This window comes from Brachycentrus maculatus, unplaced genomic scaffold (genome assembly GCF_059751285.1).
Source record: "Brachycentrus maculatus isolate JH-2025_06_01 unplaced genomic scaffold, ASM5975128v1 h1tg000464l, whole genome shotgun sequence".
NCBI lineage: Eukaryota > Metazoa > Arthropoda > Insecta > Trichoptera > Brachycentridae > Brachycentrus > Brachycentrus maculatus.
In genome coordinates, this window is record NW_028281211.1 from 248,016 (window position 1) to 260,000 (window position 11,985).

General features: G+C 28.3%; 1 pseudogene; it reads left to right on the top strand.

The window, feature by feature from the left end:
• The window catches only part of LOC148302293 (dopamine receptor 2 pseudogene), a 156,233-nt pseudogene that overhangs the window by 140,446 nt on the left and 3,802 nt on the right, over window positions 1-11,985 (top strand).

Sequence of the window (11,985 nt, forward strand, 5' to 3'; positions counted from 1 at the left end):
TAGTTAAATTTATTTATGGGTGAATATTATTGACGAATCGAAACTTCGTAAATGCTGCGACACAATCTCCCAGCTCGTCGGTATATCGATGGTCGCCCTTTTTGCAAACTATACCACAGTCGGTATATAGATTCTCTGTATATTTGTACAAACAACGGTAACGACAAGTTCGGTACGCTAATTTATCAAAGATGAAATAATTGTTAATTTTGTAAACCAGATATTTACGCTTATTATTATTTAAAATATGCTCCTCTTATCCTTATTCACACCCCATGGTGCATAGGATACTGCATCGCATGGTCGCAGTGTTATCTTGCATGGAGGCAAGGTGATAAGTCCAACGGTTCGTGTACCTCTCTAGGGTGATATTAAAGAAAGATCAGAGTGAAATCATTTATATTTATTTTGTTTGAAATGTTTTTTTCCAATAGTTTTTTATACAATATAGAATAAAGTGTAACTTTTTCATTTTAATTAATTTTATTTGAACATAGATTTTTATACAATCGCAAGAAACGAAAAGCGTTATTATTTTTTTTTAAACAATCGTTTGATAAATAGAAAAAAATATGCGTGTTTTCGTTAATTGTTTTCTTAAATTGCGAACATTTAGAAGTAGTTTTTGTAGAACAATCAATTGTCTTATATTAATAAAAATATTTGCGGCGGATTAGTTAACAAAAAGTAATTAAGGAACACAAGCCTCTGCTCAATTTCACTCCCAGTAAGTTGTATTCAAAGAATTAACATTACTTTCCTTATTTATGAATGTTAATTCTGTTTTAATTAAGCTTCGGTAAAATTAAGTTATGTAAATAAAAATCTAATCTAGATTTATTTTGCCTCGAGATTCGAATACCAAACGAAATTTAACATCAAAATAAGGCAACTTGTAACTTCGTAAAAGTTGAGCTTTCTTGTAAATAAATCGTGTTGTATTAATTTTTAAGGATTAAATTGACCAAAAACTAATTACGTTTTCAGGAGAATAAGTTACACACCGAATGTCATTTATCCTAAAAAAAATGTGTTTACTTTTTTCATTAAAAAAAATATAATTCTTGAATTTTTTTCGTAGATAATTTGTGGCACATTTTTAAATTTTTTTTTTTATAAATAAACATTTAAAAAAACTTTATACAATAAAACAACTTTGTTTTAACCAATTTTTATTCGTAGACTTTTTCCAACCGGTTTCAACAAGAACCTTGTCATCATCAGGGTTTATGTACTAATTCTAAAACATTGAAATACTAACTATGAGTATTTCAATGTTTTAGAATTAGTACATAAACCTTGATGATGACTAGGTTCTTGTTGAAACCGGTTGAAAAAAGTGTACCAATAAATAGTGGTTAAAACAAAGTTGTTTTATTTTATGAAGTTTTTAAAAAAAGTATATTTTCGAATGTAGTTGAAAATAGGAGCAAAGGACGACAGATGAAAACTTGACCTTGACATAATCAACTATGCAGGGGTCGGAATAATTGACGGGTATGTATGAGTAAAAGCATGAATGTGGATGAGTGGAAGAATGTTTGTAAATACAAAGTGGCGTCTTTTTTTCTTTACTTACCCCTGCGGGAAAGAGGCGTTATGATTTGTAAGTTGTAACTAACCAATTCTTACAAAATTAAATGTTTTTATTCTTGGTGTATTTAATGTTTATTATTTAAACGATTTTTTTAAAACAGTTGCAATAATAAACTATACATAAAAACAACATTTGAAGCGCGTACTTGTTAACAAATCTGAGCATTCTCCACCTAGGAGTTATAATAAATATTTTAATATGGAAGTCTGGGTTTTTAAAGGGCTAATGATCTGTCATCACTTTACACAAAAAGAGTGTCTGCTAAAATAAAAGTTTTCTCAATCCAACATACGAGTAGATGGTTTTTGTGAACTCATATGTACAGCGTCATGAGATTAATGATATGCATATGTAGAAATTCCTAAAATTTGAGTTGTGTCGTTGTCAGTCATGTGTAGAACGGTGAATGTGCAAGTGTGTCAACTTCATTTTGCAAGCCTATGAAAGGTCATGAGGTTTGTACTTCCACATTCTTTTTCATCGTTGTTGAATGTCAAAAAAAATTATTAAAAAGTTTGACCAGTTACCAAGAAATATAAATACTAGATGAATGTTACTGTTTGTAGCATTATTTACCTTAGTTTTAATTACCAATGTTTTACAACATTTTGAGTGTGTTCAAATACTTGTTCAAAAAATCTGGATTATTTCCAATTACACGAGTTATTTTCATATTATTTTTAACATCTCATTAAAGATGAAGAAGAATATGGAAGTCTGGGCATTTACGGGGATGACGACCGTCATAGGCTGGTTTAAGTAATCACTTTACACACGTGTAACATTCACCAATTCTACCCATTATTGACAACCACACTTCTCAAATTCTTGGTTCTCAAGCTCTATATATATATGAACCAATTTAGAAACCTTGTTCTTGAATCACTAGAGCTTCACTAGAGACATCTATTGGTGAGATGTAAAGAAGCTTTTTACTAAGCAGAAACTCTTATATTAGTATGTGAGATTTTGTGAACAAGTATTTGGACACACTCAAAATGTTGTTAATAAATTATCTGGTCAAATTATAAGCTTAATAATAAAAATGGTATTTTCTGGCGTTTCTCATGTGTGTGATTATAAGCCACTATTCGGACCTCACATACTAATATAAGAGATTCTGCTTAGTAAAAAGCTTCTTTTATTTTTAATGTTAAATGGTTAGAATAAGATCTAATATAATCTTCTTCAAGTGTTTTGTCCGGTGATCCGGACATTGACGAAGGCCTCTCTGTCTTGCGCTTTCCGGAACAGCTTCCGGACTTCTCTAATTCCTGTCGAATCAGGTTCATTTCAATGTCAAGGAAACTGCCACCTGCCAATTGTCCCTTTTCAAAATTGCCCATAAAAAACAGTTGAAGAACTTTGTTATTCTCATCACGTAGAATGTGATTAAGATATGCCGTATTTCCGCATTTTTTATTTGTTTTCCTCAATCCCTAAAAAGTGCCTAAATAACGCGATGCATTGAATTAACGCAGTTTTAACTTTATATCTAATTATATTAAAATCTTGTTAAAAGCTTTTGATTTTTTTTTTCAATATATAATTTATATTTGTAAGTTGCGTTAGAAAATTCTCCTCGCCTATTATGTTCAAGTGTTTAAAAATATTTATTTTATGTGGCTTAAAAATTATAGTAGATATGTATAGTTAATTCTAAACAAAGAAGGTTAATCCCTAAAACCAATACAAAAGAACCTACAATATAATAGAAACAATGAATTCAATTTCTTTTATCAATCAAGATTTGTCACATAGCTCATTTATATGTTTGTTATTGTCTCGTTCGTCTTGTCGTTTTTTCTAAATAAGACACCACTTAATCTGATAGATCCTTATGTCCTAATGCCTCATCAATTTTTGTCAACTGCATATTTGCACATTCTGTTTCCAATAAAAATCTGATAATATAAAAATAAAATAAAAGTGGACATACCCACACTACATGAAGGACATCTTTTGGTGACATCTCATCACATTCACAAGAAGAGTTTTGTTTAATTTTAAGACGTTCCTGATTAATTAATCTTCTTCTTCTTCTTTATGAGCTCTCTGAACTTCACTACTGGATATAGGTCTCTTCCCCTTCTTTCCATTTTCCCCGGTTGCTGCTTTCAGACAGTTTTTACCCCTCACAGCGATGTCGTTGGACCATCTCTTTTGGGGGATTAATTAATATAAAAATAAAATGTATTTTATTGGATAAAGAAAATCCGTTCTAGTTAAAGAGTTAAGGATGAAAGATAATAATGATAATGTTTTCGAAAAAATAAATAGATGATGAAGGTAGTACACTAGGACAAGCAGAATATCTACAATGGCTTGGGTACTCATGGTTGCTACTCATACTCATACTATCTTGTGTAACTAAACTCAGCGAATATGCTCGAGTTTAGGAAATCTCATATCATTAAATGACGCACAAAACACCATTAACGCACCATATAAAATGACTCATAAAACTACAAGATCAGATACACAGAACCAAATCAAACAGATGCCTCATTTTGCCAAAATAAAATCAATATTACGCACTAAAGCTACATGACCTACTTCCATTACCCATAAAATTATCAAATAATAAAACTACTTATAAAAGTGCTATAAACAAATAGATAATTGGGTTGGAAGAAACGAAAACAATCATGTTTACTACTAGCAGATTTAGACCTCAAGTACAGTAAACTCCCTTATAATGTTGAGATATGTACCGTATTATCGGATGGAACGTTATAGGGGGTTAATGTTTTTAAATTGTATTTTAATGTTAAATGACTCATTTTAGTCATTTCCGCTGGTTAAAATGTAAAAATACAATTTTATAGATTTACCCCCTACAACTTTCCTCAGATAACTCATTACCTATCTCAACGTTATAGGGTGGGGGGTTTACTGTTTATAAGTATGGATATTTATCATTAGAATCCTAACTGTCCACCACATCTCCTCCCTTGGTTTTTCCCTCTACCTCCTTCCCTAAACTCTCTTTTTCCTTTGCCCTCCTTATTATCATTTTTTGTAATTTATGTTTTTTAAATGTCAATTTGTAATTATTTTTTTTATGTTCAAGTACTATCTACCCTCTGATTGCAAACAGCTATATATGGTATCAAACGTATTGATCAATATCACTTGTCTGTTTTTGGTTGGTTTTAAGATATTGCTTTTTAGCAATAAGCCCGCTAATGTACTTATTTATTTTCTGTACATGTAGTTTAAATAAATAAAATATGTAAATAAATATATCGTAGTCGTACAGGAGAAAGTGACCAACTAACAAAACGTAAAATGTTCAGGAGGGCCATATAAGTCACTTTTGCTTGGAAAGGAAACAAACATCAATGCAGTTAGTTATTTTTAACAAGTCGACATATTATACTTCCAAGTTTAAAATCACTTTGGGATTTTTTAGGGCAATATTTAGCTTGTAAGATATCAAATAGTCAATAATCAAGTTTTTGTAAAAAAAAAGCACTTGGTCACTTTCTCTTGTATGACAACAATATATGCGGTAGAAAAGTGAATTGTCATAAACATCACTATGTAGCTTTTATCGCTGAGATTTCTCTACGAATTATAATAATAAAGCATTTTAAATTATGTGTTAAAGTCGTTTAATATAATTAAGATAGTAATAAATGTTATAATTTTAATTTTAAATACCTGTTTTTAGTACATTCATTCATTCGAACCCTTATCCGCACCCCAATGGTGAATAGGGCACTGCATCATATAAACGCAGTGTTCTCTTGATCGTTAACACATGAAGGAACAGTGATCAGCCCTCCGCTTCCGGTACCAGTCAATTATTATTCAATTCTTATATTTATTCAAGGTAATATTGAATAGATGTAAGAGTGAAAAAATCAATTATATTTATTTGACCCTCCCCCCACTGGGAATTGAACTCGGGACCTCCAGTACGGTAGCTGAGCGTGCTGACCATTACTGTACGGAGGCGGTGTTTTTAGTTCGCTAGTAAAAAAATAACAAATTCATCGAATGATGTTTAACTAATTAGTTACTGCTTTCGGGGTTGTGCCATAATATTAGCAGAAGGTATGACGCGAAACCGACAAAGAATAAAAAAAAATATTCTTTACGCAAAATAAGCTACTCGCGACAGGGGTAAAAAAGCGACATGTAAAAGGCCCAAAGACCGAAACTGTCAATTACTTGATTCTTGTAAAGATCTTGCTTAAAAGAAACTGTCATTGGATGATTAAGTGCCTTCCTGTGCGGTTTTGCAATAAATTTCCCGCGATAGGGAGGGAGAAGTGAAGTGACACGACCTATTGACGATTATGTTCGTGACATTTTTCCATGTTGACATTAGAGAATCCCTCACTCCGAATAGTTTCACACTATCGGCTGACATTTTACAAGAAAACGATCAAACGAACTATATTCAGAAGTTATTTCAGTAAAAAGTAAAAAGGCTGATCGTATCATCGACAGGCGTCACAATAGGTTTATGTATTAATTTTTAAAGCAAACACATATTTTCGAGTCTACTAACTTAGTAGACTCAAAAATACATACTCGTAAATTAAAATGGAGGTCTATAAATTAATCGCCAAATCAATAAAGAAGTTACAATAGGTATCTTTATAACAAAAAAATTAATGAAATATTATATTATAATTAAAATGTAACTTTTCTTTAAAATCATTATAAACATTTTATTTTAACTTATTTATAATGTCTACCGGTTTCGAAGCTAACCGCTTCTTTATCATGATTGATTAATACCTAAACATTATCTACTTAACAAAATTCATAATATTTTGACGGTTAGGCAAAGGAGCTTGACCAGATCTCGACAATAGAAAATAATCACTCCTTTGATAAAAATAAAGGTCTGAATACATCACACACATGCAATAAAGGACTAAAATTTGATTACTTAGAAATATTATAAATTAAAAAGGCAATTAATAATAATTTACAAATTATAAATACACAAGTAAACGATTTTTCTAAAAGTCTGTTATTAAATAACCTTTTTTAAATATATTATATCAAATAAATTTCAAAGTAAAATAATTGTACTCGTATGTATGTATATAAATGCCTATTTTTAAAAAAAGGAAGTATTATTTATTTTTATTGTAATTGAAGAGTATTTCATCTTGTAAGGCCTTCATTGAAACATATTATTTTAACGTTATTGAAGAGGTAGTTATTGCAATAAAAGTTATTATTTGTACTATCATCGAGGTGTTAAGGAATTTGATAAAGTAATCCCTTTCAAAAAGAGAAACTGCTAATTTGATATTGCGAAAGCCTTTTTGTATTTGAATCCGTCGAGCGGAATGCCTAACTCATGGTTAATGAGTCGGATAATTTAATTTCAATGAATATTTCAGTAAGCTTCAGGTTACCGGAAGTGTCTTTTTCAGTTTCATTGTAAACGCAATATTATAAGTATTTTACAAAGAAGCATTTTAAGCCATTTTTATTTACACGTTCTTGTTTTCCATACAATTGATACGACATTACTATTTATTTTGATGTATACTGATTAAATTTCTTTAAAAACATTGAGTACTTAGATAACTTGCAAAACAGTTTTAAAAGTCGAATAGTTTCAGTTCTCTACAAACAAAACTAAAAATTGTCAAAGTACGATGAAAAGGTCATTGTATAACGAGTAGTTCTAGATACGAATGATATAAATTTTTTAAAGAAATTCAAAATCATTTCGTTTTCTGAATTAAATTTTCTTATGTATTAATAATTTAATTAAATTTGAATTTTTACTATTTTACATTTTTTCTTTGATGTATTTTTCAAAATGTTGATCTTGTCTTTCCACATATTTCACAGGTTAAAGTGTATATTGTATACCCACGCCAAGCTATATCTATGTGGGATTTTTTTGTGAATATAGTAAATATTAAATATATATATATATATATATATATATATATATATATATATATATATATATATATATATATATATATATATATATATATATATATATATATTTATATATATATATATATATATATATATATATATATATATATATATATATATATATATATATATATATATATATATATATATATATATATATATATATATATATATATATATATATATATATATATATTTGTATACATATATATATATATATATATATATATATAAATATTTTTTTTTTTAATTAAACATGTATTTTTTACTTATTTCAGAGCTTTCCTGAGAATTCTGTGCGTCTGCTGCCCCCGAAGAGTGAGACGGAAGTATCAACCAGCTTTAAGATCTAAAGCCTCTCAGGTAAGAATGCTATCACATAATCATAAGAAAATTTTCTTTAATCTTTAATATCATCTTTTACCATGAATGTCAAAATTTAAAATGAGTCTCATAAAAATGGTGATGACAGCGTCGGTTAGTTTATATCTGTATTATAATTTTCTGCCAGCCTTATGTATAATATCAGAAGATTCACAACCAAAATATTCACATGAATAATTGAGATTTTATAATAATTAAGAGAATCGTGTAAAAAAATAAAAATTAACAAGTTATGCACTGATTGCCTGAAAATGATTTAACTTGACATTCTTAAAATTCAAAAACAATATATCGCTCACTCCTTTCAAGAATGTCATAAATCAAAAATTCTAAATTTTTAGTTGTGCATGTTTTCGGAATGCTCAGAAAATGTACATATCCCAGCAAACGAGGCATATTTTAAACTTAATATTTACCTGCTACAGAGCAGAAAGTGTTGTTTTTGCATTTTGAAGAAAAGGTATCTTATAATTATTTTTTCAAATATACTTAATATTTTTCAAATGGAGAAAAAACATTCAGGTTTTACTTTAAAAGATCTGTTACACAGTTAAAAGTTCAGTAAGTGGCTTGATATTTATTTTTTATACATTGTATTATATTTTTATTCTTTAAAAACGTTCTCCTGAAAAATCAAGTTTTTTGATTTATGACGTTCTTGAAAGGAGTGAGCGATATTTTACAAACAAAATAAAATAATTTAGGACATTCTTAATCCACCATTGGTTGTGAAAAATTTCAAGTTAATGTGTTTATTTGTTTACCGTGTTTCTTAGGGCCTTATTAAACAAAGATGTTTATTTCCGATAGGTTTAGAAAAACGTGATGGCGTATTATAGCGGTTGTTTTTTTGTTTATTATTTCCGAAGAAAAACAACTTCACCTCAAAAATGTTTTTGCCCGTAAAATCTCAAAGCATTTTCTCTAAATTCCGGGTTATGTTTCATTCCAGAATCGCTAAAGTCATTAAGGTTCTGGTTAAGAAGGCTAAATAAGAAGCTTTATATACGAGCTTACAATATTTTTCCATATAACCTTACAATAATACAGATCGTTAGAAATTTTCCTATGAAAAACAAACAAAAACTTGTCTATCGATTTCGCGAATACAATATGTACAGATAATAGTGAATTCACAAATTTACTATGTTAAGGTTGAAATGAGCGTATAGCTACCTTGACATATTTTTTACAAGGTACAATATCGTTCATTTTTATTATTTACACGTATTTTATTAGTTCTTCTTGTAAACTCTGGTATAATATATAATAATATCAATTTTGGATAGTATACAAAACGCCATTTTTGTAAAATACTTCCTCAAGGGCGCTTCTTTGTGATGTTATATGATTACAGTGTTTATTCTTGGTCGAAAAAATTTACAAGTTTAGTCAAAGGTTCTCTTTCTTTAAGTATAGCGTCAGATTACCTGGTCAAATTTGCCGGATTCGGACCATCTGGTCCGCGTTTTTTAGTATCTAACATTAATTGAAAGCACTTTATAGACATTAAAAAATTAAAAAAAGGAATGTTGACACGTAATATTTTAATAATATTTATATTTGAAGCACTAAATTAGTGATTTTCTATTTTATAATTAAAATTTAACATTGTTTTAAAATTACAATAAATATTTTTTTAAACCATGTCTACCGGTTTCGAAGATAACCGCTTCTTTATCAAGACTGATTAATACTAAGCATTAATCAAATTAGTATAATTCAATCTGGATAAAGTAGTGGTTATCTTCGAAACCGGTAGACATAATAATTAAGTAATAATAAAATATTTTTAGGGATTTTAAAATAAATTTACATTTTAATTATATAATAATTTCAGTTATTATTTTTTTAAAAAAAAACTGAATCTTCACAGTAGTTTAAAAATGCCAAAACAAGGCAAAACAATTGTCATAAATTGAATTTTTATGTATTTTTAATAATGAAATACAAATTGGTAGACTCTAAAATTCGGTGTATGATTTTAATATATAATGTATAAATTAAAATTCAGTTCTGCAAATTAAACGCCAAATCTAAAAATTAACAAATCTTTTTATTCGATTTCAGTTTTGTACTGACTTATTTGTTGGAACTGCATTTTATGCAATAAAATAATAACAATATAGTTTTTTTGACCGGATTTCATCGTTACCAACATATACATTCTGATGATACGGTTGTTATTTTATTACCACAATCTTTTGTTATGTTGAAAAAATTATACAGACTTGATCCGTTGACAAAATAATTATTCAGAGCTTATAAATCAATTAAGAAAATATTAAAATAATATTTATCGTTGGCAGAATAACATTAATTTTTTTTTTCATTATATATACATTTGAATGTTGCCAGGCATGGATCACTTGTAGATAAATAATAATAATGGTAGGTAAAAACGATTTAAAAAACTTTTAACGAGACAAAAGTGCTTAATACCAGTTTTATAACGGATAATGACGTTTAAAAATGTTGCCAGAATTTCGCTGGCTAATTAAATTAGGTACTCTTTAATCCCCGAAAGTTTTTCGGCTAACGGATGATAAAAGGTATTAACGTAACGTAATATATAATTTACTTGATAGTTGATTGTTATAATCTTGTTAAAGGTATGTCCAAGTTATTAAACAATTGAAACCAAATATTTTTAAAATGTGCTAAAAATACTGAAACACATATTTTGTTCTGTAATGTTGCAACATCAAATGTAGTTGAAGGAGATGATAACCTTTAACATAAGACAAGGTAAAAAGAAAATGTCTGGAATGAGCGGAATGACTTTCATATTTCAGAAAATGGTTTTCAAGTGGTTGGAAAACAAATAAGAGAAACGAATACAGAGAATATAATAGTTTTTTTCAGATTAAAAATATTTATATATGAAATACCTGAATATTCATAAAAATTGGAAGAACATTTTTATTCTTAAACATATTAGCTAGTCAATATAATTTTGTTTATATTTCTACAAATGCGAGGATGAAAAATTTATTGAAACCAGTTTTTAACATAACTCATTACGTTTTTCACACATATTTTTTTTTGATACCTTACAGTTATATGAAAATCAAATTAAATTTACAAACTAAACTCCCCCACTCATTTATTTTTTTCCAATTAATTACCGATATCACTCATGTGTGAATGAGTCTTCATATATTTTTATTTACAACGTATTATTATTCATTCTGGACATTCATTAGAAGTTGGCTTATTCAGGTACCAGTCCAGGGTAATATTGAATAAATATAACAGTGAAAAGATCACTCATATTTATTTTACCCCCCTTGGGAGTCGAACCCGGGACCTCCAAAACGGTAGCCGAGCGTGCTGACCATTATACTACGGAAGCGGACATATATATATATATATATATATATATATATATATATATATATATATATATATATATATATATATATATATATATATATATATATATATATATATATATATATATATATATATATATATATATATATATATATATATATATATATATATATATATATATATATATATATATATATATATATATATATATATATATATATAGTGAAAAGTATTTGGTATATTTGTTCATCAGAGGCCATATAAAACATGTAATGATCATGTACTCGTATAGTTACATAGTTTGTAAAACCCAAACGGGAACGGGATTTCCCAATGTAAATTTAAATATGAAAAATTATCCGCCATGAAAACATCGCAATGGTGAAGGCCGAAGGAATTATGGTAAATTCAGGGGCGTATCGGAATATTTATGATAATTTATCCCTTATTGGAAAACCCTTCACCCATCTACTTACAGCAACGATTGAAAATGTTTTCGGAAACGAATCTTCCTTAAAAATATATGAGACGTACGAAATTTGGTAGCGAGTGAATACTTTTTTTGCGATTTCGACGAGAGGTTTTTAAATAATGAGAGATTCGGAGACAAGCTAAATACTATCCTCTATCCCTTCCATTTTTAATGTTTGCTAGGAGATAAACCAAATAATGGGGTTTACTTATTCAAATATCCTTTAAAAAAATCCTCCTTAAAATTAGGTTTTATTTTCATACATTAT